At 40.4% G+C, this 27877-nt stretch overlaps 1 long non-coding RNA gene across 1 annotated transcript; it reads left to right on the plus strand.

The window, feature by feature from the left end:
* The first annotated feature begins 816 nt into the window (after positions 1–816).
* Positions 817–27294, plus strand: LOC113971790. The gene is made up of 3 exons (XR_003535657.1): positions 817–827; positions 15684–15694; positions 27227–27294. It is a non-coding gene; the product is annotated as an uncharacterized LOC113971790 (long non-coding RNA).
* The last annotated feature ends 583 nt before the right edge of the window (positions 27295–27877 follow it).

The raw sequence follows: 27877 nt of genomic DNA on the forward strand, positions 1-27877 counted from the left end.
AGGCACTTAAAAGGGGTCCTTTACAATGTGTAGTAATACAAATCCATCTATTTCAAGGGTGTTCCTGCCTACACTGAAAAAAATCCCAAAATCAAAGACTTGAGATGCTTTGTTACAGCTGCATGTGGTTGCTAATTACTCTGGTATCAGCTGCTGCTGAGTAAACCTTTATCTTCTGTGCTGAGTAACATTCATTCTTTGGTTGAAAGCAAGACTAGTGGAGGGCTTCAGCTGTAGTGTTTGTATCACTGTTCTGCTTAGTTTGTGAGGTGTAAACCAATGCTTTCTCCTATTTTCTTTCAACCAGTTTGACACTGTGTTTTGGCTGTTAGCCGTGCATTAATAGTAGATAAGAACAGCTGTGGTGATTCAGATCAAAGAGCCACCTGACCCAGGGACTGCAGAGTAACTGAGACAGTAAGAACTAGAGAAACAAACACAGTGTTCCCTTGATATAACCACCCTGCAGTCTAGGGACCTCCTGAATCAGAGACTGTATCCACATCTCTGTGCTGAATAGCCCTCAAGAGACCCATCATCCTCTCCAAATGCATCTAATTGCTTTTTGAATCCAGTTATATTTTGCTCCTTGGCATGTTCAAAGCTTCATTTGTTAGAGGATAATGAGCTTAATAAGCTGAAGCTGTGTTTTTATTGGAAGGTTAATGATTGCACACATTTAAATAGTTAAATCAACTCTTTAGCTGCGTGTAGAGTTGCAGAGGAAGGGAACAAACTATCCCCACTCTTTGGGGAAAACTGCTGAGGAATTTTTGAGGTCATTTGGATTTTGTATCCTTTGGGTTGCTGGGGCTTAACTTACCACTGTGATGTTCCAGCTCATACCATTTCTACTTCTGTTGTGTTGGTTTTAGGTTACGTTAAATCCTAAAGTGAGCCAGTCTTTTTCCCACAAGTTGGTTTTGTCTCAAGCTACTTGTGTCTTGAGTCAGTTTTGCAGTTCTTTAACATCTGCTGCTTCTCATTATGTGACTAACTTGTCTGTATGAACCATTGTTTCAGTTTCTACTGTCTGTAATGTAGGTCAGTCAATCCATTGACAACTTAAAAGCTTTGTTTACTTCTAAGAGTGTATTGTTTTGACCACCTCTTACGGTGTAGTGGTTTTATCACTATGAGTCAGATGATTGCTTTGTAATTGTAATATAAAGCTTTGCATAGTGAGACTTGAGAAAAACTGTAAAAAGCTAGAATGAGGGACCCCTTATGTATTAGATACATAATGTCATCTTTGGAGAATTAGAGGGCTTTCCTCTTTAAGGTGATCAGAAATAAAAGTGGGGGGGAGAGAAGATAAAAAGAGTATTTTATGTGTTTTTCTTCCCAGGAATGTTGGGTTTGTGCAGTGCCCAAGTAAGCAGAGAAGTGAAATGAAGACAAATGGCAGTTAAATAACTCTGGAGGTAACGTCACCATAATGCCTTCATAGTGCAGTTCCACTGCACTTGCTTTTTAGCTTAGTGCCTTTCCTTTTTGGCTGTGAGATCCCCCTTGTTATTGAAATGTTGGATATTCTGCCTCCGTGTCTTTCCTTCCTGAACTGGCCAACAAAAGCAGGTAAATAAAAGATTCTTCAGGTTGTAAGTTGCAGTATAATTTTGTTAGGCACACTGTTTTATAAGCATAGACCTCTTATATCCAGCTGACTACAGGGATAGTCCATAAAAGCCCGCTTGGAAAGCATACTGAACTCAACAGAGGCTCCTGTTGACTTAAATGGGCCCTAGACCAGGCCTGAAATGAAATCTGTCTCAAATTGCCAATTGACAAAGATCCAGGATGGTGGTTTTATTTGGAAGAAGCTGTGAAATAGAGAAGTAAAATGGGCAGGAGCAAAGCAGTGGCAAAATAAAGATAATAATTTAGGCTGGTAAATGGGAGAAAACTGCTAACCAGCAAAAAAGAGCTCTGGAAAAGCATCTCAGAAGGACAAGCAAAAAGAAAATCCTAACTGGTTTCAGGATCAGTATTTATAACATCATGAGACAGTTTCCACAGTTCTCCCACTTGCAACAGCAGGGACCAGGCTTCAGAAAGTCTTTTCTATGGTCTTGCAACAATTCATTTGCTTTAATCTTTTTCTGTGTAGTTTCAAAGATCTGGGCTTCTTCCTCATGTAAACTAGCCTAGAGGGAAAGGAAGGACAGTTTGCTCTAAAAAATCTGTCTTTTGCTTAATCGTCTGAACACTGGAAGGGGATTGGTATTGGAATCTTTTCATTGGTTTCTCTTATGTTCACTGCTTGTCTCTGCTAATATCACTTTCCAGTCAAATTTTGTTGGTTTAAAGATGTGGAGGGAAAAAAGGACACTAGATATCAGATGACAGGAATGTGTGTTAAGCAGTTCTTGGCTCTACTCCAGTTTTTTGGTCTCTTTCACTGTGACTCAACAAGTCAGAGAAATCTTGTCATATCTCAGCAGCTACTCTAAGAAAAAATAGTAGATATGTTCACCTCCCCAAGAAGGGGCTGTGGCCAGCTTCAGGGACACTCTAAGTGTCTATAATCTATATAACTATAAATTACTTGAATGGGAGGCAGCTGCACCGTCATGATTTGTGTTTGAGAAAATAGAAATATGGCTTCTATAACCATGGTTTGCTTATGACGAAATGCTTCACCCCTGACCTCTGGTGCATCTTTCATGGCTAACTGGACTGCAAGGCTGAAAGGTGTACAGCACACTTCATTTGTCTAAACAGAAGCTGTAGAATCCAATAAAGAAGCACTATGTGGAAGGGGAACCATTTTCTTGGGATACCTGCAGAGTATTTTGGCAAGGGAGAGGAGCTGGCCACTAAAACCCAAGTTTTTTCACATAAATCAGAAGGGTGGGTAGTACACCAAAGCAGAAACACTATTTTAAAATCTAGATGAGTGATGTTAAAATCTTCATATTCTGAAAAGAGAGCACTGAAAGTATTTCACTGAAGGCCACTGTAAATGGGAGGAAGAAAATGGAGAAACAAGGGGATATTAGTCCTTAAAAGGATGGAAAGGCTAAAAGGTTAGCTTTTTTCTTCTAGCTAAGGAATAAAGAGGAGGTTGTCTAATCTGGCAAAGAAGAAAAGCCTGAAATATCCTTAGAGGCAATGCTGCCTTTTTAAAGTACACAGCTAGCTGATAGCCAAAGGCAACAGAAGAAACAGTGAAAAGGAATAGCAGAAACCTGAGACTCAGTGTGAACAGATACCTAAAAGTTAGGGAGCCTGAGGGTATGTAGTTTAACCAGAGCACTGAGGATTTTTCCACGGTAGAGGCTCAGATGCCATATTAAATCAGCACATATAACATCAAGCTGTGGCCATTGTCTTTAGGCATTTATTTTATCCACTGCACATGCAAATTAAGATGACTGGTCTTAACCCTTTTCTGCTACTGGTTAAGCTATATTAAAATGCAAATTCCTTTGCAATTTCTGCAGACACACTGCTACCCATCACTGGAGCATGCCAGTGTGAGCCACGAATCTCAGACATGTGATGGAGCCATCAGTCACAGAATCCCGTAATCACTTTTTTACATTCCCTAGCTCTGGAGAAGTGCCTGGTACCACATGAGGCTTTGCACGCTTGGAAGAGACTCATTTTACTGCAGGTCTAATTGGCTGTGCCCAACAGCAGAAAAACAACACAGGGTTTCTCCAGGTTTTTCTGTTCATGAAACTCAGCCCTTAATGGAACAGTCCCCAGTATTACTGGGAGCAGCAAATTTGACATATATGTGGTTTGGCAAGTTTTCATCTGGAATAAATGAGCGTGGGATTTGCTTTAGCACCTGCTGCTCTTTTTACGGTGCCAATTTACACCTCAGTAGGAATGTTTCCATTATAATGCAGTTGTTTAAGGAAGTATTCCAATTTTGTAGTGATTATCTATCTACTATTCAAGTCGTGTAAATGTTGTGGATGTTGGTCTACTCAAATCTATACCATTCATTATTCTGATACACAAGCATTTCCTAGCCTCAGTTTTGTTTCTTTTACTAACACCTCTAGCCACAGCATTATCTGAAGGCTTAAAATCAAAGCAAACCATACAAAATTCCATCAAATATTTTTTTACTACTTCCATATATACCCCTGAGAGCTCATTTAGCTGGGATTATTTTAAAGACTATTTAAAGACATATTCTGCCTGAAAAAGTCTAACATAATTAAAAAGTAATTGTGTAAATGCAGGTGTTGAGCTTCCTGCTAACCCTATGTTATAGTCTGTAAACTGTCTGAAAGCATCAACCTGAGTACTTAGAACTGGAAAGTCTTGACTTGAGCCAAGTTTGTTTAATGGAGATCACGTACGAAATTATGTTTCCACTGCTTGGAATTTAAAAGCGAATCCAACACTCTTGAGAAATTGGATTCCTGTATATGTTGGAGACAGACAAAGTTGCTGAACCCAGCAGGAACTGATTTGATGGTTATGCATAGAGAAGACATGGAAATGGAAACAACCTATTGCTTCTTTTTCTGGTTGCTGGGATTTAGTATGTAATATCTTAGGGATCCATCCACTGTATGCCTGTTTGTATTTTATCCCTAGGATGTATTTCCTGGGTTTTGATGAAATCTTATCCGTATTCAAAGAGCTACAGACTTGGACACGTAGTTTTGTCTGGGACTAACCGTTGTACATGGGACTTGTTTCTCATTCAGTTTTCCAGCATGAGTTACTGCTGGATGTCTATTAGTTTTTCTTAATTTTTCCTCACAGTTGGAAATGTGCTGTGTTCCCACAAACACTTTGTATTGACCTTCAGCACAAACCAGGAGCTGGATTTCAACGGCAGCCCTGAGACGTGGCTCATGGTGTAGTGGAGTGGGAGACAAAGACCTACATCTGTCCTGTGTCTTTTCAGTGTCTGACTCAGGTGTTTCATTTCTTCTAGTGTCAGGAGGCGCTCCAAAGGATTGTGAGAGTTTGGCCAAGCCTTGCAAGATCTAGAAGTGCCTCTCTTTCTCTCATACTTGAGAGAAAAGGGACTTGGGATGTTACTGGTTTCCAGTGCGGGAGATAAAGTATCTAAAGTCTTGTGAAAGTATCTGGAGCCATATGGAATGAACCTGGGCTTCAGTCAGCAGCTGGGGTGCTTTGGAATCTTGACCTTCTGAGACTGTGTGCTGGGCAATGTGAGAGAAGAGCTGAACGCTCATGTCAGGCAAGATCCTAGAACAGGTTATCACAGTTGTAACTGATACAAGACCAGGCCCAAAACACAATACTGCACCTCTAATAATCCTATTTTTAGGGGCTTACCATGACTGAAGATGAAGAACTCCTTCTGCTATAAGAGTTTTTTTGATGAAGGGCTATTTGCAGTCTTTGCCAGGTTCCTGCAGATAATACTCAGAGTAATAAGACTTACAGTGAAAGGACTAAATAAATATGGGTGAAGAATCATAGTAAATCGGGCATTCTTTTCAGTCAGCGTCACCAGGACAAGTTAGTCTTAATTTGCTTAAAGTAGATATCTTATCAGTCACTCTTAGTTTCATCCTTGTCAAGTCATCACCAAATAAACCTTTAAAACTGCAGGAAAAGTAGGTCAGAATGAAAATATAATTTAAAGCACTTCCAGGAATATTGCCCTTCTCTTTATTCCCTGAAGTGACAGACCCCTTATCTGTGTAGACATTCAAGGTCTTTTTCCATCTATCTGTCAGATCTACCAAGGAATTAACATCGCCTGATCATCTTTTTTACTGTAACTGCTTGAGACACAGGCCATATAGCACTTCTCTGGTGAAATGCATTACATGCAAAAACTTTCTGAAATCAAAGAGACAGGAGTAAAATAAAAGCAACTGCTGTAAGGCCCATAAATTCCCTTTCCACAAAAAAAAAGTGTAGATATTAAACCAGAAGATTATGCAGTCATTGTTAGTGCTTATTTAAAATAAGCTAACTTTTTGTTGCTGTTGTTGTTGCTGGTTTTGTTTTGGTTTTTTTTCCTGGGAATTTAGAGATCTGACATTGGAAAGCTGTAGGGACACTTGCTTCTGCAATAATAAGGAAAAAAGCAACAAGTGACTATTCTTTTTTTTATTTTTTGGGGAGATGTATTTAAAGAGGTGTCACTTTTAGACAGTGAAAGCAAGGCTACTGTTGCTCATCAGAAACACTCAAGTGAAAAATGTTTTCCAGTGATTTTTGGGTTTGAGTCATGCTTAAATTCCTGAGCATAGGAAAGGCCTTGGTATAGCTGAAATATGCTATTCAAAGCTCATTTCCTAATTTTGTCACTGTGGTTTTGTGCTATAGCTCTGTGCCCTGTGGAATAGAGGCATTTCTTGGGAAGAGTGAGATTACAGAGCTCTCAGATGACTTTACATAGCCTTCTGTTTTGCTCTGTTGCAATTAGTCAAGCTCCTACCTGGACAGGTGTCAAGTTCCCGAACCAACACAATCCACCAAATCTCCTCTCCTACTTTTTTTCCCTCTTGTTTTGCTGCAGGAAGGAGGGGACCATTGCTTGACCATCCATTCAATATAGCACTCAAGTTGATCCAGATGTGGTTCAGCCCCTGAATGAGCTTAGACATCTCTGTACAGCTGCCCACTGCTATCTCCTCTTTTTGCATTTCACTTAAAAACTGCTGGGGTATACAGATCACAAGGAGGACATCCCCGATGGAGGTTCAAAAAAGCAAATACATATAAACATCTATGCAAAAGCCTATGAAGGGATATATGTTAATTTTTAATGAGGACTAACTTGTTCATAATGGAAGAATAGGTACTTTTCCAGAGGTTTGTTCCATTTTAACATGTAAGTAGGTTCGCAAGAAAAATTTAAATCTTTGGATGGTTTGGTTTTTTTTATTATATGCAATTGGTGACCTAAATTCTTGACTCTGTGCTTCACGGCTGTCCCCTCTTCAGGCCTCACATGTGTTGCTTCCCATATAGGTTATTCTCTCTAGAGTTCTCCATGCACTTGGGTCTCATATCTTTGCCATAATAACTCCATCTCTCCACTCAAGAGAGCTGATTCCTTTATAATTATCTTCCAGGATATTTCTACCTAAAATAAAATCTTTTATGTTGAGTCAGCCTCCCAGATGACTCAAGATCATGACAGAAGATGGCACATACTTCAATTCTGCAGTGGGTACCAGAGATTATGTGGAAAACACAGGAAGGGTAACTGAATGCCAACGTCTGCAGCAGACAAACTTAAGTGGATTATGTGCAGGTGAATGGATGTGCAATTGGTAGTCCCTAAGATCCTTCAGGGAAGCTGGCATGTCACCATGCATCTTGCTTGATTTGTCAGGACTAAAGGCATTTTTTAGAAATCCAGCACAAAAGACAAGAAGAGAAGCTGAACAAATTGGTTGTGTTTATAGAAAATAGAGCTAGAAACTGTATTATAACAAATAGATTTCTGTGTGTACCGTGGGAGTTCCCACAGTATTAACAAACATTACCCATTTGTTTGGGGTTTTTTCCTCCTTGTTTGTGTGGTTTCTTGTGATTTATCAACAGTGCTCCTCAAAGCTATTCTGTTATCATGGAGACATAATTTTAAAAATATTCTTATCTAGCCTGCATTGCACCATGTTTTTCACTTTTCTTCCTACATTCAGAATATGTGGTACAGGTTGAGTTAGCCACATATGCAGTCCTTCCCTCATCACCTGCTCCAAATCCCACTTGCCTCTCCAAATGAATGTGTAAAACCCAACCACACAAATCACTGAACTCCCAAGGCACTGCAATCAGGTACTCATTTATTCTAAAGCGATGCTATCCAAGCAAAGGATTTGAAACATGCAATGCTGTCCTCCACCAGATATTGAGCTGGTTTAAATGCAAATAAACACCCAAAGGGAAAACAAGACAGTGGAATATAATATACAGCTGAGATATGGGCTAGAACGGTGTATAACCCAACTTTCTTACAGTTTCAGATTTTTTTTAAAAGTTTCTTTAGAGCACGATTTCATTCTTACCCTCTTGTGGTGATATGTCCTGCTGAGTGCAATATTCTTGCAAAGTTCCTGTTTTCCCCTTCATTTGTTCATAGATATCCTCAGAGTAAAAAGGATTATATTTGTCTACAGATTTTTCATCTTCCCTGATGGAAATATTGATGCTCCCTGTGTAGAGCAGAGCAGCAGTTCCTCACTGGCACTGAGTCTCCAGAGGACAGGACAGAGAGTTGAAGGAAGTGGGTTTTCTGCTGTCTACCATCAGTACTATAACTCAGGCTGCTAATTCAACTTTTTCACACAATATCTCTTCTAAGATGGCTGCCAAAAGCCCTACCTAAGATTGATCTCACTTAGAAGACTAAAAATTGGGCTGAAAATTAGGTGAATATCTGGGGACCCTTTATATGGTCACATAGCCTTAGGGGACATGGTAGAAAAAGCCAAAAACCCGCAATCATCCTGAAGTTTCATAAACTCTCTTTTGCCACTTCTGAAGTTTGTACACTTTTTGGTTCTTTGCTCTCTCTCTCTCTCCTCCATTCCTATTTCTGTACTCACATAAAGTCCTATTCTTCATCTTTCCCTTCCTCCTGCTCATTCAGTCTGTCCCCAGATTTCCATTTATCCTTTCCTAGGTCCCCTTCTCTAGTCTCAGGTCCTCCATCTACAAAATCAATCTCCCTTCCATTGACTAAAAACCTATCAGGGGTTTACAACTGTGATTGCAGAAGACATTTGAGGAGATGTTTGACTGTCAAGACAATTCTGACCAAAGAAAGATGATCACTGGGAAACTTCCTCTGAATGCACACAGGAAAGCTTGAAACTAAGCTGAGATCATTCCACTCATTTTTAATGATCAAAACAAGTTTTAGGAGGTACAAAGCAGAGGATGATTTCCAATGCAAAGAAGTGCTTAACACTGCTTCTAAGGCTGGGGTTTTGCTAGCAGTTTGAGATAAACTGAGCAAGCTACAAAAATTAATTACTGGAAGGAAAAGAAACTTTTCAAGAGTATCTAACCATACGTAACCAGGACACAGTGCAGCAGCATTTCTGTTTTATGATACTTATTAAGTTTGTGCTTAAAAGACTTCCATCCTTCAGATGATTTCAGTCAGGCACCAATGGAACATTATTCTAATGAAAAGGGGAGTTAAAGTACACTACTCCATCCTCTGGCCTAAAAGAAAATCCTAAATTCCTGCTGTGACACTGGACTGACTTATTGCAATTATAGAAAAAAACCAACATTGTAGTAAAAGGATAGATTCCTTTTTAATGCCTGTTATTGCGAAATTCATGAAAGAGATAGAAATCAGGAGAAAAATATCATGATTTCTTCTCTTTTAATTACTAGCATGAAATACCAGATAGTATAATGTTTTACAAAGGTTTTAGATGGCATCTTGCCAAGCATAATATACTAAGTATTCTATAAATGTTTAAACAAATGAACAGAATTAATAAATACAGGTATGTATATATTTTCAAAAATTATGGACTTTGTTTTAGAGAGCCATGTATAATTGAGAGAATATGACATCTTGATTGAATTCCTGGAAAAAAGAAATCTTTATGCCAAATTTGCCTTTTAAACTATATGTTCCCCACAACGGTGTGGTTTGTCCTCTATAGAGGGTGGTTAGACAACTCAGAATGATGGTTTGCGAAAATCATGCTGCCTGGAACAGGAAACTCAGAGGACAAAAGAAAGACACAGGAATTGACTCACCTGTAAAATAGGGCAGAGCAAAATCATAGACCCAAACCCCAGTGCTACTTTGTTTTGGGGTTTTTTTGAGGGGAGGATTATTTTGCAGACTGCTTTCTCAAAATAGCTATAAACAAAACCCCTGATCAAATTTTTTGCTAGACATGCTTTCATTTGTAGAAATTCTTTTTTCTCTGTGTACGAATGTGTGAACTTACTGCTAATGACAGAAAATAATGTAAGTTAAAGTAATCATTGGCTGTGGCTTGCAGAGCAGCAGGGAGGTTTGCCAGAAAAGGAGCAAATTCAGGGTCTTGATTAATTGGGGTCTTAGAGTTGAGATGGAACAGGGAAGCCTAACAGGCAAATAGATGGGGATACAATAGGAAAGAAAAGGCAGCCACATGAATCACTACCCCTTCTGGATGTTAAGGTATCTCTGCTTGGGTTTCAAAGGATTTGTCAGGTGGATGTGTCTGATCTTTGGCTTCCAACTGTGATCTAACATACCTTGAAGGCAGAGCCACAAGTTTTACCAGATATTTTCACAATGGAATGTACTTTCGGAAAGAGAAGGAAGTTAAAGTAATAGACTGTTTCTGAAAGGTCAGTGTGAATTTTGCATAAAAGTGAAAAGGGTTAATTTTTTAAAGGAAAAAGAAGAGCCCAATTTCTGATACATTGTTGTGTTCTTTCTTCATGACCAAAAAATGGCTCTGTAGAGAATGCAGGTTAACACAGATATTTCAACACTTGTCTCCCTCCTGTCATTACTAAAATATGTCATCTCTCTGCATATGTTGAAAAAGCAAGTTTCATTGTTGTTTCATTGAATCTTGCATTATTAGAGCTGCCACAATCAATTTTCATGCTGGGAAGTCACTCACAGCACGACTGTGCTGTGGCTTGTGCTGGATGATGCACAGCACCAGGCACATACTCCAGAGGGAATATTCTTTGTTTGCTACCAGAAAACATTGGCACAAAAGGGTTGGATGAGATTCTCTCGGTTTGGGTTCCCCGAGCAATCTCACGGCTCCTTGTTTTCCTCACCGAGGTTTAAACTCCCCCTAGTGAGTTAAGAAGTCCTCTGCAGGGATTAGTCGTCTGATGGAAGGGGTTCCTCTTTGGACTTTGTTAAAGAGGGAGAACTGCAAATCCCTCTTTTCTCTTCTGGTGTATGGAAGTGAGAACTTCATACTGAGGCAATGTGATTTTATTTATGCTTACAGAAGGGATGGAGGGTGGGAGTGGGGACAGCACCTTTGGAATGTCCTCATTTTGGTTTTTGCTGGAGGAGTCGACACTCTTCATCTGATCACTCCCTTACCTCAGGACTTCTCTGTGGACCCACTGGCTCTCTGTTCTTAATTTCCAGCCACTTAGACCACCCAGCCCAGTTCTGTCTGCAAATCAAGAAAAAAAGGAGTAGGGTTTTACACAGTTTTTACTGAAGTTTTTGTGCCATCTTTCATGGCAACCTGATGAAGGATATGGTTCAAAAATATTCACTGCATAAACAGGGATCTTGGGGCATGTCACACTTTAAAATGAAGGCTAAGACCTCTAAAAGTTAAATGGATCACCAGAAATTTCAGTGAAATGTTGAAAATGTAACAGGCTGGCCCTAAATTTTTTTAGGGAGGAAATTATTTCTTTACTGAATCTTGAAATATTCTGTAAACATCTTACTGTAGAAGGAACTCTGCTATTTCTTCCTCCATGGCATTGGTGGTGGTAGTTGTGCAGCACCTTAGCAGGTGGCAAACTCATATACCCAGAGGAAAAAAGAGTAAGAGAAAGAAAATAATTCATGGTCTCACTAAAGGAAACAGCCTCAGAAACAGCTTGCTAGGGGACGACTGCCATGGACTCGGAGCCTATGTCGTACATATTTCAGATCCATCAATATTTTCCTTTACAGAGGCACCAGCGTGGGAGTACTGAAAGAAAGAGGAAATAAACAGGCTGTGTTAGTTTGTCTGGCTTCCTGGAAAGTGCTAAATTGCTCAAATGCTGCTGGGCCTCTGCTGAGTACACAGCTCTGGGGAAGCAGCTCAACCTGTCTCACTGGGGCAGTGTCTTTCTATGGGTATAAAGCACCCATTTTATAAATATAGCAAAATAACGTTGGTACGTATGAGCCAGGTGCTCCAGAACCTTAAGGTGGTTTTTACATTATATGTTGTTTCTTTATTTGAAATTAATTATGGAGTGTTTCTTGGGTCATCTAGTTTTGTGTCTTTATAATACAATGATTAATTTATTTTTTCTACAAAGTTTGCCCCAAAACCATGATGATTATTAAGTCTATATTTTGTAAAAAATGAATCACATGTAATTCACATGACTCATGGAGGTGAGATTTTATGAAAATCATTGGGTTACTCTGAGATTCAGAGCTTTGACAGGTCCAGTCTCTATAAACCTGTCATTAAATTTAAGGCCAGGTCTAAGGTCAAGCAAATTAAACAAGTGCCTTAAGCAGGAGCCTGCAGAGAGTTATAAAATGCCTATTGTCTACTCAGACAATGTCAGTGCTGTGGAAAGCTGGGCTGACAGCTGGTGGCTAGGCACATGGCAGCCCTGGGAAAGGCCAGGAATTGCCATGGGTGAAGCAGGTCCCAGTTATGTTAAATGAGAATGGGGCTTAGCCAACAGGTCCTTGCCTAAGCCCCTTGACACATCTGAGCAGGAGCATCTTCTGAGAAAGGTCTTCTCTTGGCTCTGTTTCTGTTGCTCATAGGAAACAAACATCTCTCACTTCATTACTTTTCCCCTTCCTAACATAAAGTTCATTTCAGTCTGTGTAGACCCACAACAACAGGTAGATTGAAGGTGTGTACAACAAATAGATGTTTTGCTTTTGTCTTGCTCATCGTGAAAGGAAAACAGAAAAGAGAATATATCTGTAAAGGAGAGAAGTGGTACTAGTGGGTGTATTTCTGTAAGTATTAAGTTGCATGGAGACTAAAACTGTTTCTGTGAGAAATTTCTTGGTGCCTTCCTCTTGGGTAACAAACAAGCAAAGTGACAGGCTGTGAAACACAAGGTACTGTTTGCTTTCATTAAGGTTTATTTCCCACTACACCTTATTTGAGAACAACTTGCTAATTCAAAATGGCACGGGCAGAACTGTAGAGTGTTTTCTCGTTTGTCTAAAACAAGACTTGGTAGTTTATTTTTGCTTGTTTTTCCTCTGAAATTTTGGACCTCTTAAATAGAGATTCACAAGACATTATTACTGCTCTGGTCTGTGAGCATCTATGAATCCTGTAGCTAATCCACTGGCTGTACCCTGCCTTTCTCCCAGTTAATCTAAGCTGCACAGACAAGCCATATCAGTCAAACCATGCTCTTAAGCTCAATTACTTCCAGCCACGTGGAAAAAGTAAGGTATCACCATCTTCTAACAGTAACCAAGCCTCCCTGCTAGGGCACGGAAGGTAAAAACAATGCCTTTCTGTCTCTTTGCTTATAGGTCTGCATTTGCTTTTTCAGTTTGGCCACAGCCCTGCTGTCAGCTGAGCTGGCCATGGATTCTGGCTCACACTGCCCATTGTGTGGCCCAGGTTCTCACAGGTGATAACAGGCTGTCACAGATGCCTATATGGATGAGAAATCTCGAGATGGTTCTTCCTGGGAGAGGTGAAGACATGTCTAAAACATAGCCTGTGAATGACCTGATAGATAACCTTTCAAAATGGCATGGAAGTAATGACCACTAACAGTTCCCCTTCGGACATCAGCACTGCAATGGATCGTTTTGTGATGAAAACACAAGTGGTGCTGAATGAAATTATTGAAATATGCGATGTTATTTCTTTTTAGCAGGTGTCCTAGTGATGCTGTAAGTAGGTAAGCCTTAATAAATGGCGACCAGCCCTCTGTTTTGCTTAAAACTATAAAAAACATCTGGTTGCTAACTTGATTTTGTTGAAAAGAAGGATCTATAATCAACAGAAATCAAAACTGTTTTGATTAAAAAGTGCTAAGTTTATGTCAGAAAAAGAAATGCTTTATATTCTGAATTTTCATTCAATTTAAAATGGAAATGCCTGTTTAATCAAGAAAATGTTTGGAGAAAATATTCTCAGTTATCTGTATTTAAGTCTCCTTGATGACAGGTTTTCTGTCCTGAAGAGCTTGTCTCAAAATCAAGTTGTGCTGGAATAAATTATTCAGGATCAGCCACTTTTTTCCGGATAGCATCATGTGTCAATATTCTTACTCGGTAAGAACCTTACACATGTCTGCACAGATCTTGTGTTAACCCTTCAATTCATGCTGCAGTGACAGAAATAGAGGGTCCTCTGATGTGATTTTCTCAGGAGTTTCCTCCATGACCTGTAGGAGAACTGGCTGCAAAATGAATTCTTTTAATGATGAGGGATTAAAACAAAAAGGGACAAGAGGACTCAAAGAAGTATAGGGAAAGCCTTTTCTTCTCCTTGACATGAGAAAGCACATCATATTGATGAGATTAAATTTTGGAGGGCATTTGGGCACTCTTTTCTGGCAGAGCTCCCTTTCTGCAAAAATCCGTCTTAGGTCCCTCTTCTGTGCTAGAAACAGAGATATTCTGCCCTTCGCCATCCTCCCCCTTTCCTACACTGTTCCCTGCTGCTCCTGACTTCACTCATTCCTGAAAGAAACTGTTCTAATCCTGGAAGTATAAGAGCAGGACTAGAGGGCAGCCCAGTCTGGCTCCTGCTGTGACAACAAAGGCGAGGGTGCTCCCAGCCAGCACAGGAACACGCCTCTCTGATATGATCTACACTTCTTAACCACACAAGGGAAAAGGTAGGGTGTGAAACCTGATGGCATCATCCCCTCCATGAAGTGACAGCATAGTGGTGTCCAGGAGCAGGCCAGGCTCCCTGATGGCCAACTATCATCCAGTGATGCCTTCCCAGATCATCCATGCACAGAGACAGTGCTCATCTGCTCCAACAAGTCACCTCAAGCTGGGAGGGGACAGGGGACTCCTTTAAGAGTGCTCTCCAGACATGCCCAGAACGGCTCCTCCAGTGACACTCAGACATGCAGAAAGATAGGGTTTAGGACACATTCTCACAGTGCTTCAGAAATGCAAATGGAGGTGTCCTCTCTGCATCTAGTTTCCTGCCCCACCACTTAAATCTTCCACAATATCACTTGGGTAGAGAGCTCAGTTGTCTTACAAACATGACCTGAAAAAGAAACATTTTGCATTATTTCTTTCCCTTCATTAGATGTTGACCAGAGCATCCTGCTATTTTGACACACAAACCTATCACATGCCTTTTAAACTTGCCCCTCTCCCTTCCAAAATATGCCTGTGTTAATCATGAAAGCAAGAAAATATTCACATACACTTTCTGTTCACCTAATTTCTAATAATGTTTTCTGCTCTGATTTTGTTAGTCTCTTTTTACATTTAATTTGGCATCTAACCAATTGAAATGATGTTCTATTTACGCTCTTTAGCAAATGGGTTTGGCTTTGAATTCTTAACATTTCATTCATGGTTATTTGTTCTTGTATTTAGCACATATCCAGCTTGCCTGCTTTGTAACTTCCAAATGAGAACATTATAAATGCATGGAGGCTTATTAGATTTTGAGCTCTTTTTTTTTTTTTTAAATTCAAATGAGAAACACATTTCTAATATTAAATTTTTCACTTATCTGAACCAGGATGCATTGTGGCTAATGTACTGAGGAGAATATTTCCTCTGCATGATGAGGCTCAGGGAAGGGGTGTGTGTGGTGGGTGCATGTGTGTGTCTGTGTTTTTCTCTCTACCCATTTGTGTGTCTGTTGGTTGCTCTTCAAGATCTATCACTTTGTATATGGACCCAATATTGGCACAGGTAGGCCTGCCTCATCTCCTTCTCTAAGTAAGTAAAGGATCTAACATCCAACAAAAGAAGTTGCAGCTGTCCAAGGCCAAGTACGTTGAAGACATTCACAAAAAGCCCTAAAATAGGAGCAAAAATTACTCAGTGAAATGGCCTGTTCTGAAACTAGACAGACATGAAGTTACTGTCCAATAGTAGATTATATACATGGAGGAAATCCAGCACCCTGCTAATTGTGAACCATGCTTTTCTGTAAAAGTGGCTTCATTAACCTCTGGAGCAAGCAAGGAAAGCAACCTGCAGACAAGCTCAGGTCTAAAATGTTAGAACTAAAGCTGCCTCCTCTACTCACCTTTGAAAGTATCTCATTCTCCAAATATTCCCCCTTGACATGGAGAGCTGCTGCTACAACTGTACTTCAAAAATGATTTCGTAAAAAGTTACTGGGAAAAAATTGAAAATATCAGACGTAGAAGCTTCTGAAATTTCCTCTTAAAGGTTGTCCTGAGTTACTACACAGACAACATGACTCTTCTCATGGCAGTGATGTAAAAATATCTCTACTGTCCTGTGGGGTAATAACAGAGTTGGACAGAGCTCATTAATCACAATCCTTGGATCCTGTTGTGTTTTTATTTGGTGTAACATATAATTTAATGTATTAAAATCCTCCTCCAAGTTTGCATGCAAAATTGCTCATTTTTCAATCCTAAATTGTCATGTCCTACTAACAAATTGAGTTGACTACCTCATGTCTTATCACCTTCAAAAAACAGCTAAGCTCTGCCCATGCCATTAAGAGCATCTGGCAGTGCAGAGAACTATTATTATAGACCTCTTTTTCTTTCTCAATTTAAATAGACCTTATTTTGATTACTTTTCTCTATAGTTCATTTGTCCTCAACCTTTTATTACCCATGCTGCTTTCCTTTGGACCTTCTCCCTTTTGTCTAAATGTCTGTTAATGTAAGATGTAAAAAATTATACCTTACCAAAAGGCTTCGTGAGGGTTATGAAATAATTAAATCACAGGTCTTGCAAAATCATCAACAGGGGAAGAAAGGTCCAGTAAAGGTTATTAAGTACATAAAGACCACCTCCCCTGAGTTTCAAACTGGTGGTGGTCATGAGCCTATTTTGGAAAGAGGTCTACATTTCTGACAGCAATGTGCTACTGAATCCCATTCATCTTGTGGCCGACAAAAATCCTCAGAGGCTTGTGTGCAGCCTTGGCAGCACAGCTCTCTCCTCCTCACTACATTTCACCGAGCCTGCTTTTTAGTTCTTCTCTGGGATATTTTGCATGTATCCGTTCTGAATTTAATCTAATTATAGGCCAGCTCCCTCCTATATAAGCAAAATCTACCAAAGAGAGAAAAATAAGCTGCTTCTTTCCATAGGGCAATTGTTCCCCTGTCACGTTTTGACAGCTCTTTTAAAACCTTGATTGTGCACACAGAGAAGGTCCTAAAAAAACAGAGCCTTTCCAACAGGGTCAGTAAACTTGTTGTGTAATTAAGATGCGTAGAACAAAGATCTACAGGTCTGGCCATCTGTTTTGACTTGTCTGGCCAGGACAAGTGCCCCACAACAAGCCTATATTTAATGCTTGGATGTGGTGTCCGGTTTGTCAACGCTCATGTCCGTCTGTTTGGAGGGCATGCTGCCCACTACCCATCACTGAGGTACTTGGCACTGCTTTGAGCACAGAGAGCCTTGTGCAGGCAACCCACACAGGCTGGCTGGGTTGCATCTGTTCTTCTGGATCTCCCACTGATGTGTTTTCTGGCAGTGCAAGCACAGCTGCCACGTCTAGTGTTTGCCTCATCTCTGCTGAAAGACCCATGCCAAGGAAAACCAACAAGGAGCACGGAGAAACTTGAAAAGCAAGACGAGAGCTTGTGGAAACTGACTTTCTTGGGCTGGACTAAAGGGAACTCATCTTCATGAATTAAACCCAGAACCACCCTTTCCAAAAGCACCGGTGCTGTACCAGCCTCAGTAGAGAGGCTTGGGAGAGAAAAGAGCAGAGTCTCCAGACCTGTCACCTCAGAGGGAACTTTGTCACTGTAGCAGGCTCACAGACTCCCACTGACTTTGGACCTAGAAAGCATGTCCCCAGGGCTTTTCTGTGGATCCAACCTCTGTTCTAACCTGGTTCACTATGGGATTGATTTTGTGCTCCTAGATACCACCTGAGTTAGTGTTGCTTTACTTGAAAATGTAAGAATGACCATGATGAATCAGAAAACAGGGACATCAAATCTGGTATCTTTTCTCTATCCTCATGTCCAGGTGAATAAGAACAGTGAGCACAGGATACTGCTGGCCAGAAAGTCTTACCTGCTAGTGATGACAGTGCAGGCATTCCCTCAGCCAGAAATATTGTCTTCATAATTCATAGCTCTCAAAGGATTTCTACACATGAGCTTGTACAGTAACTTTTGAACCCAAGTTTGCCTGAATAACCCATTTTCCATGACAAGGAGTGCCACTGCTGAAGGACACAGTGCCTGAAGAATGTCTACAGTCCACCTATACTCAAGACAACAGAAATAATACCTATTTGTTCACTTTGTATTTCAGCAACCCTGATGCCTAAAGATGCCATGTGTTTCCCATGGTGCTGTAAGCTTGGGAGTGGCTAAAGTTTACACCATGAGCTCACAATGCCTCCAGTACCCAGAGGTTATTACTCTTGTTTGTCCACCTTGTGTATCCTTGGCTACACAGTGATTCAGCTTCAGAAAAAGAGGAGCAAAGCTGCTTCATTCGCTCTGCCCTCAACGTCTATTAAACCAGACCCTTTTAGAAAAAATGTGAATTCAAATCCAGGCAGGCTGAGGAGGTATAAAGACTTCAGTTTCACAATTCTTGGGCAGGTCCCCAGTCTATTTGTTGAAAAGGTTAGGACTTTTCTCACTGCTTTCCCCACAAAAAGCTGGAAAAGGTGCAGTTGACATGATGCCCAATGTTATTTGCAATACAGTTAAATAAAGGAATGTCTCCCAGTGCAATAATTAAAATAATAACTACAGTGACTGATTATTTGTATCCCAATACTGGTTTCCAGCCCCAGGTGAGAACCCAGTAAGACAAGAACTTAGAAGCACAGAATAAGAAGGCAAAGAGCAATTTTAAAAGTATATAGCCACTACTGGTTTTGTTCTACAAGCCCTTCAAGTTTCCTTTTACAGCTACAGAGCCTTATCCTAGAGGTTGCTTTTGCCTGTGCTAAAAGCCATTCCTTGTTCTTGCACCCTATCTATGTAAGAATTTATGTATTTGCAGAAGGTCATAATGGTTGTACCAAACTCAGAAATTAACCCCAGGTTTGGCTCTGGTTTGAATACCAATATTACTGTCTCTGCTTGCACAAAAGGAAGCTGTATTTAGAAGAAAAATTAATTTAAGTATGGATTTGCCATTGCTGATAAAGAAAAGAGGAGAGATAGCAAGATAAAAACCTGTTTAGATATGAGATGTTATTAGATATTCTGTTTACTGCCCACAGCCTATCTAGACCATGGAGGATATAATACATGCATAAAAAGGAGAGGATATTGTCGGTTCAGTTACGATATTTCTCCAAGTACCATACAGTGACTCAGCTGAAAGTCTCTCTGACTCAAGAATCTGAAAAGATTTATCAAAAAATTAGATTTGTCCTCAAAACTTGAGTAACACCTGAAAGCATACCTTTGATAAAGATGGTAAGATTTGAAGAAGAGATATGATGGACACAAGAATGAGAAAGAAAGCTGAATTTGTTGAAGAGCTGTCAATCACCTTTAACTGGTTTTTAATGGCCTGCTTTGAATGACTGTTGAGCTGGAAAGCTCAGCCTATACTTTCACAGAAGTTTTTTTGCATCCATCAAAGGTGACCATTTGTAATTTAAGGTAGAAGTTACCAATTTTGGAGGGTGCTGCTGAAAAAAATCTGAGTAATCTTCAACAATTTTAGAAATAAGGTAAAGGAGAAGATAGATAACTGAGTTTCAAGAGGAATCACTTTCTGAAAAACAGTTCCAATGTAGAGATTTCAAAGGCAGGCATCATCTGAATGGCACAAAGACTCTTTTCTAGTAAAACTGTACAGTTCAATGCTGCTGGCCCAATATTCTATCTTTGGCAAACTCCTGACACCCACCCTGGATGGTCATCTCACAACTTCATCACACAGATATTTATTTGTACTTGTTTTCCCTCCTCTTTGCTTTTCTCGAATCTTGATTTAACAGAAACTGTTAATTGATCCAAGACTGTCAAAGAATTTTTTAAAAGAATCAAATCCTGGAAGCAATTAATGTGGGTAGCTCCAGAAACTCTCTGAACCAAAAAGTAGTATTTGGAGTCTGTGTGTTTGTTTTATAAATTAGAGTAAATATTTTCTATTACAGTTTCCAAATAGAAATCCAGAAAACAAGGGGAGATAATAATAGTAAATAAAAAAAGGCAATTACATTTTGTATTTCTTGGAATAGAAGCAATTTCAGTTATTGTACAGATCAAATTCCATTCTGAGGTATGCCAGAGATTTAGAAAAGGACATCTGAGAAAGCCTATCACAGTACAGTGTACGTCTTCAAATTTTTGTCCTATTCTTCCCACACTGCTGTCAACAATTTAGGGAGAGATACTCACTTGGGAAAAGTGAGGGCTAAACCAAATGGGAACATGGGTTCCTTATTACTCTAAAATTAAGTTCTCTTCCTTGAAAACTGTCCATATCAAAGAAGGAGATATCTTTCTTGTATTTAGCTGTCATTTACAAGTGTCTCCCATTTGATTTCTATCAATAATTCATCATCTCCAGATGGAGTCCAAGCCAACTATCACAAATATCACTCTACTAAAAGCCAGACCCTGGTGCAACAGTTGCAAGTGTGTATTCTCCAACTGGAGTGGCATCAAATGTCTGGTTAGAATAGGATGAATATGAAATCCTTCCTTGGAAATATTCTGTAACAGGGATTTCAGATTTATTCCTCTGTCTCATAAACTTATTTGGTGAATGTCCTCATGGAAAGCTGGAGATAAAATGAAGAAGTAGATGAAGAGCCTTGTGCTCAAGCCTCTGGGTGCCATAGATTTAGGTAGAGTTCCCACAGACTTCCTGTTGTCACATTAGGCAAACCAGTTAAACTATTTTGTGCCTCAACTCCCACTTCAAATGCGAAGGCATAATAAAGAAAAATGTTGGGATGAACCTTCCCTTGTAGTTTGTGTAAGTAAACTCAGCCAGGATAGGAAATTTCCATCAATAAGATCTTTTCAATGGGAAACTTTTTTTGAAGGAAAATAAAAGAGAAAAGGGGGAAAAAAACCCCCAATCAAACAGAAAAAAAACCCCAATCACAATACAAACCAAAATAAAACATACTGATGTTTCTCTCATGGTAGGACTTTTCTTATTTGGTAAGAAAAAGTTAGAATAAAACTGGTATGATTCAAAGTTAGAAGTGTATCAAGAAGGGGCGGAGTTAGGCTTAGGGAGGCATATAAGAAGTCTTATCACGGAATACTTTAGTCATTTAAAATATTGTATTAGAGGCAGTTCAAGTCTCTGTGACCACTTCAGGAAGAGCAATGGAAGCTTCTCCAGTTCTTACAACCTTGGTAGCTTACCAGTGAAAATGTGTGGAAACCTTTGGTTATTGGAATGTTCCACATTCAGGGGAGTTGTCAGGCTTGAAATGTTTCCAGATTTACTAGATCCACTTCTCCTCCACACAGTCCTTCCCACAACCTAATTTTGTTGTTCTAGTTCTATTTCTTATCGTTGCAAGGGGAGGACTCTGGAAGGGTAAGAATGAAACAAGATGGTCTTGTGGTGGAAGGATAGTATTTTTGAAGGTGGTATATCAATTTCACTGTCTTTATTCTGTGCCAGTGAGTAAAGTAATAATGTCATCGTTTTTTTGCAAACCGGATTCACAATGAGCAAAACGTCACTGCAGTGCTACTCACCTGATCACTCAGCCTATGCTGCTCCACTGAAAGCACAAAGAAGCATTGCCAAAATCACACTCTGATAGAAGTTTCCCAATCTAGCCTCTCACATCCTTTTCACTAAAACCCCATTGCTTATTGGGTTGTCCAAACTCAGCTCTGCTTGTCCTCCCAACACTTTGCGCTAAGGGCAATCAGCCTGCAAGAGTCATGTCCCAGCTGGAAAATCAGGACTCTGGGACCTCATTTATATGTTTTTTTTATTAGTTATAAAGTATCAGAAAAATATTTGATTTCTTGAGAGATAAATTTCCTGAGCAAACATACTGGATCTTCCACCCTCTGTTTCATTTTCTGTCCATTCCAAATTCTGAAGGAAGCGGTGACATAAAATGGATTTACACAGGAATCTAAGAGAAAAATCACCTCGATGCTCATCCTTTTCACTGTCGTTGCTCTGAGCTGTGGGATGGAGCAAGGATGGAGCTGTCATGTTGCAGCACAGTCCCTCCTTTCCCTTCTTTAACCTGTCAGCAGCACTAATGTGACAGCAGCATCTGGCTGTGGACCCAGCCCTGACATATGACAGGTACTTTGGAACCACCTGAGACATAACAAAGGCAGCAAAAAGGTAGGTGAAAGAGTAGGAAGGTAAGAAGAATATGTGAACTACGGAGCCACAAGAAAGCTCAGGAATGAGACTATGAGGATAAGCACTTAAGATAGTCTGGAACAACTGACAAAAAGAACAGATGGAGCTGAAAGGCAGGGATTTGGATAACAGAACTTACTCTCTCTGGCCTTTGGTGTGGAGCTGGAGTTGTCCAGTATATCAGTCATTCTGCACAGGACTGGCTGGGATTATCTCACCCGAATTAGTCACTAGTACTGCAGTGCAGATCCCCACTTATATAGTCTTAAGTGAGCGAGTTGGAGTAGAAACAGTGTGAGTGCAGAGGTGTAGGTGTGGTACAGAAAGACAGGGAGGAGAGAGTTCATAGGTGGTGCTGTAAGACTCTCATGAGGCACCTAATGTTCATGATTCTAATTTATTATCAGTATCATTCCTTCTGAATGGGCTAATAACAGGATAAATTAAAAGAATTAGGTGCTTTGAGAGGAGAGTCATTACCAAAATCAAACTTTGCTTGTTTAAAATACTGTGTAACAACTGTGGAAGTTTCTCCCATCCTTGCTTCCATCCGGCATAAATTTATTGGCAGTTCTCTTTTCATTGCTGAAGTTATATTCAATTTTACCAGCAACAATGTATTGTGATTGGAGTGAATTGAATTTTCTTTTCCATTCAAAAATGATTAGATGCACAGTGTAGAACTGAATAATAAGCACCCATTCATAAGTGTTTTGCCTGTGGTTACACGGCATCATGTGCCTTCATCACTGCTGTACACAGAAAATGTCATTACAGGGACTCAATATGATTGAGCAAATGGTCGCTTCTTCTTAGTTGTGTCAGATACTATACCAACGTTGTAACTTTGGAATAGAATTTCTTGAACAGATCCCAAATATGGGCTCCTAAGGAAAAAACCCTCACTCAGTTAGCAAAATCAATTAAAATTATGTTGTGAAAAAGAGGTTGATTTCATTTTCCTATTCTACAATTTTATAAGTAGATTATGGTCCCAGTGTTAAGTGAAAGTCTGCAATTCAGATGGTTAGAGGTAGGGAGCAGTGATAAACTGAACTTTGTCAAAACTCAGTGAGATTCTCTCATCTGCCTCCAAAATATTTTTGAACTTTTTCTTGGAGGACGGTCCAGTTTCAGGAAAGAAAAGGTGTTTCTCAGTGTCAGAGTGAAGTGTCCAAGATTTCAGCATCACGTTACTTCCCGTCCCATCCCATTTTGACATGTCTGTAAAATGCACATATAAGCAGATGAACTGTATTAGAGCTGGGAAAAGGACGGGAGAGAAAAAGAGCAAGACCCAGAGTACTGAGACCCCAGAATTTCTTACCACACACACACTATCATAGCATTAATTTGCCTTTCACTTCCTCCTGCTGTCAAACTTCAGAGAGATTAAAGTCAGAGAAGTCTGGAAAGGAAATGAGGCTGCTCACTTTATTGCTCTTGATTAGCAGCAAATTATTCTCCTAACATTTACTTTCCCTTCATTTATTTAAGAGTGATTACACGCAAATAGCAGTTAAAAACGTCAGGTTTTTAATAATAGTCTTTATTTGCCCCTGTAATTACTTCTGTAGCATCTCTGAAGTCTGAAACACACCCCTCCTTACACAAAAACAAAATAGCAGTGGTGTGTCTTCCTCTCCTTAAAGTACACTCTTCCAAAACAGTATGAAGAAAGTTGTAGGAGTTTCTTATTTACCATATTTCTATGTATTAAGTATGTTATTTACTATGCTTGATGTGGTCCAAGCTCAAATGCTGTATTCGTAGTCCCATATGGACAACTCTTAAGACCCATTTTAATTTTCTGTTCCCTCAGAAGCTTCTCAAGTGAATGAATTTACTTAGCTAACCTGTTGATCCATTCTGCCCTATACTTCGCTCCCCACATTTAAAGTGCAAAAGCTCTGACTGGTAGGACTGTCCTGCAGTTCGGGGAGACTGCAGATGACATTGAAGTGTGGGAGCTTTTGCTCAGCCATGGCTTTAGCCTTCCAAACTACAGCTCCTATGAAGCAACACCAGAGGTAGCATGGTCAAGTATTCACTTGGATGTTCATTGGTCAATGTTCTGTGAACATGTTTTTTTGCCCCATTACCTCTAATGAAAAATTCCCCACCAAAACCCACACAGACTCTAAATTTCAGCTCCAGCTGGTGGTTTCTATCCTCCTATAAAATCCATGGCTGGGACAAAATCTGAGAGTCTGTCTCAAAAGGGGGGATGGAGCACCTGTCCTCAGAGAAAATTCTTTAAGCTTGGTATTGTTGTGTCCTTGTCTTTTTTTAAATTTTTCTTCCCCTAAATGCTGTTTATGCTTATTCCTTCTGCATCTGAGGGCTAATCCAGACTAAATATCCATAATTCTCCAGAGGTACTATATCTCCAGGAAGAGTTCCCAGGATATCTATCAGTACAGATTCACTCTATTTCTTTTCAATAAAATCTAGCACTGATGGGAACTCCAACAGCATCATCTCAGAGTGAACATGACCTTCTGGTGAAGGAAGTAAAGCAACCTTTCACCTCTGGGATTAGAGCATGGTTATGCCTCATTACTGTGAATAAATTTTCTACATGGGTTTCTGCATGCATGAATATCTGGGCAACTTCACAGTATATGCAGATGTAAATAAATAATTGCTTCCTTTAAGCAGAATGAGGGAAGTATCCAACTTTCTGCATTCTTAGTAAGAGGTGTTTAAAAAATGAGAAAAAGGCCTTTCTCATCAAACCCACAGGTCTCTGAGGAGTTACAAGGAGTAGATTTGTTAAAATCAGAATTGCTTGTCTTGCACATTTGCTCTTGGAATGCCACCACATTTTTAAACAAACTTTATTAGAATTCATATCCAGTTATGGAGCCGTACAGAACTCCTTTAACAAGTATAGTCTGGCTGGAGGCAATAAATCTGTCTTTGTCACTAATGATGTTTGTATTATTTTAACACTGTTGATACTGGGGATTTGTGGGGGGGCTGCAAGCAATCATCTTTCAACCACAGCACACCTGCCCTCCATGCTGATTTAGAAAAACACTTTTCCCTCTGAATGGCAGGAGCACAGTAGGGTACAACAGGGGATATGTCCAAAGCATTTCAGTCACTAATTCTGGTAGCCAGAAAACCCCCTTGCAATTCCAGTGACCTTTACCTCCTCAATGGAGGGAGTGGGTGGAACTTTTTTGGCAATATTTTTCAGTAATCTGCATCTTTATCATGTTGTGAGTGTGATACTCTGCAGGAGGTTTGTGATGTGGTCATTTGGTAGATAGTAATTTTCTGAAGGACTACAGCAACTCTCATTTTTTCAGACGTGAGGGAATCCTGCGTCTGGGCCAGGTCCAAGCTGTTCAAGTGCTGTGAAATGTGTTTCCAAGATGCAGTTCAACTGAATCCATTAAACATGTTTATATATTTTATATTATATACAATATAGTATGCATTCTATACTACATATTATGTACAATATAGTATATATTATGTAAAAGCATATATATTTAGAGGTGATTTGGTAACAGATGGAGACATTCTGTATCTTTTCTTTCTGTCTTGTAATGCTACTCTGACAATGCCCCAGATACAGATTAGCTATATTCTTTTGCTTTAGCCATGAAAGGGAGACAACTATGTCTGCATCTTCCCTTGGCAGATATATCTCTTGCACTAAAGTTTCTTTTGGTTTGCCTTCTTTGCCTTGAAACAATGGCATTAAATACAAAGCAGGGATATGATGGTGATGTGGAAAGAGGCTCCCACTCCTTGCCCTAGTTTCTGGGAGCAGAAAATCAAGCGGTGTGCCCTGGATGAGAAATGACTGTGACTTAAGAGTCAGTTCTAGAAGATGGAGGAGGAGGGAGCAGGGAGAGGTTCTGTGTCTGTTTCTGCTCCATGATGCTCTTTCTGAACCTGAAGAAGAAACTCCCTTGTCACACTGGAGAACATATCCCCTTGAACAGACCTGGCCATACAGCTATGCACAAGTCGTTGCCAAATGGAAAACTCAGTGTTGGGATTACCCAAGTACTATTGCCTGACCCCAAAAGCCCTATAGCATAGCACCAGCTGAATAATTTCACTGACCTGTGCTAAGACATCACTGTGCCCTGAAAAAGGGACAAACTCTTGGTGTGAAGTGCTGACCAGTTGCTTATCACACCTCAGTTGTTGTGGGTCTGGTAATACTGGCAGTAGCTATAAGAAACACATGCAATTTTTAAAGTAATATATACAATTTCTTTGTTGGCAAGTGAGCTTAAAGAGCACATCCTAACACTGTTTTCATACTTTTCTCCTCTAGGGAAGAAAAACTCCCTCTACGTTTTAGGCTAGAAACTGAGATCCATTTAATTTTGAAGCAGGCAGGTAACACTTGTACCGAAACCTCAAAGAGAATGACTGCAGTCATAAGCATGGGTTTGTACAGCTGCACTTTCTGCCACTGTTGCACTTTCTGCCATTGCTGCTTTAAAAGCTGGGGTCTAGTGATTCTATTTCTACCTTTCTGGTGAATCCTTAGAAACTTTTGTCTTTTTTTTCCTTCACAAGATTTTTTCTTAACAAAATAGAAATGGAAACTGTAGACAGACATAGACCTTTTGAATATGTTTTCCTGAATTGAACCCAAGTCTCCTATTTTTAACATGGGTGCCCCTGCTAAGCTATTCTACAAGAGGATCACCCTTAAGTCCCTCTGACTGCCTTTGCTGCTATAGGAGGTACTTCAAGTATTGAAGACTGTCGTGAGACAGGTTAGTTTTACCCAGCTGATGATGTGTTGTTGCAATAGTAAACCTGCTCAGTACTAGAGGAACCGGAGGTTCAGACCCCTGGTGTGTGCGCTTGGCTGAGGGGCCACTGGCACCAGGCTGCCATATATGAGGTTATGATTGAACGCCTCTAAGTCAGAATCCTGCCTAGATGTAGCGATACCACAGCGCCGCCAGTGCCTTGGTGGGCTCGCGACAGCCGACCGCCCACCCACTCGTGATCAGGAGCGGAGGGTCGGACAGATGCGGCGACACCTCTCCCCCGTGACGTACCGTATGATCGTGGGGTACCCGGCACTAAATCATTCCTAGACGGCCTGATTCTGGGTCAGAGTTTTGTACATAGCAGAGCAGCTCCCTCACTGTGATCTATTGAGAATCAGCCCTCAACACAAGCTTTTGGGTTTTTTTGGGTTTTTTTCATTAGCAAATTTGCAGATGATGCTAAGTTGAGGGGGAGTGTCGATCAACTGGAAGGCAGGAGGGCTCTGCAGAGGACCTGGACAGGCTGGAGTGTGGGGTTGATTCCAACAAGATAAGGGTTCAACAAGGCCAAGTGCCGGGTCCTGCACTTTGGCCACAACAACCCCCTGCAGCGCTACAGGCTGGGCACAGAGTGGCTGGAGAGCAGCCAGGTAGGAAGGGACCTGGGAGTTTGGATTGACAGAAAACTGAACATGAGCCAGCAGTGTGTGCCCAGGTGGCCAAGAAGGCCAATGGCATCCTGGCCTGGATCAGGAACAGTGTGACCAGCAGGATCAGGGAAGTGATTCTTCCCCTGTACTCAGTGCTGGTGAGGCCACACCTGGAGTGCTGTGTCCAGTTCTGGGTCCCTCAGTTCAGGAAGGATATTGAGGTGCTGGAGCAGGTCCAGAGAAGAGCAACTAGGCTGGTGAAGGGACTCGAGCACAAGTCCTATAAGGAGAGGCTGAGGAAGCTGGGGTTGTTCAACCTGGAGAAGAGGAGGCTCAGGGGAGACCTCATC

The sequence above is a fragment of the Neopelma chrysocephalum genome, unplaced genomic scaffold (genome assembly GCF_003984885.1).
Source record: "Neopelma chrysocephalum unplaced genomic scaffold, ASM398488v2 Primary Assembly neopelma1_85, whole genome shotgun sequence".
NCBI classification, from domain to species: Eukaryota; Metazoa; Chordata; class Aves; order Passeriformes; family Pipridae; genus Neopelma; species Neopelma chrysocephalum.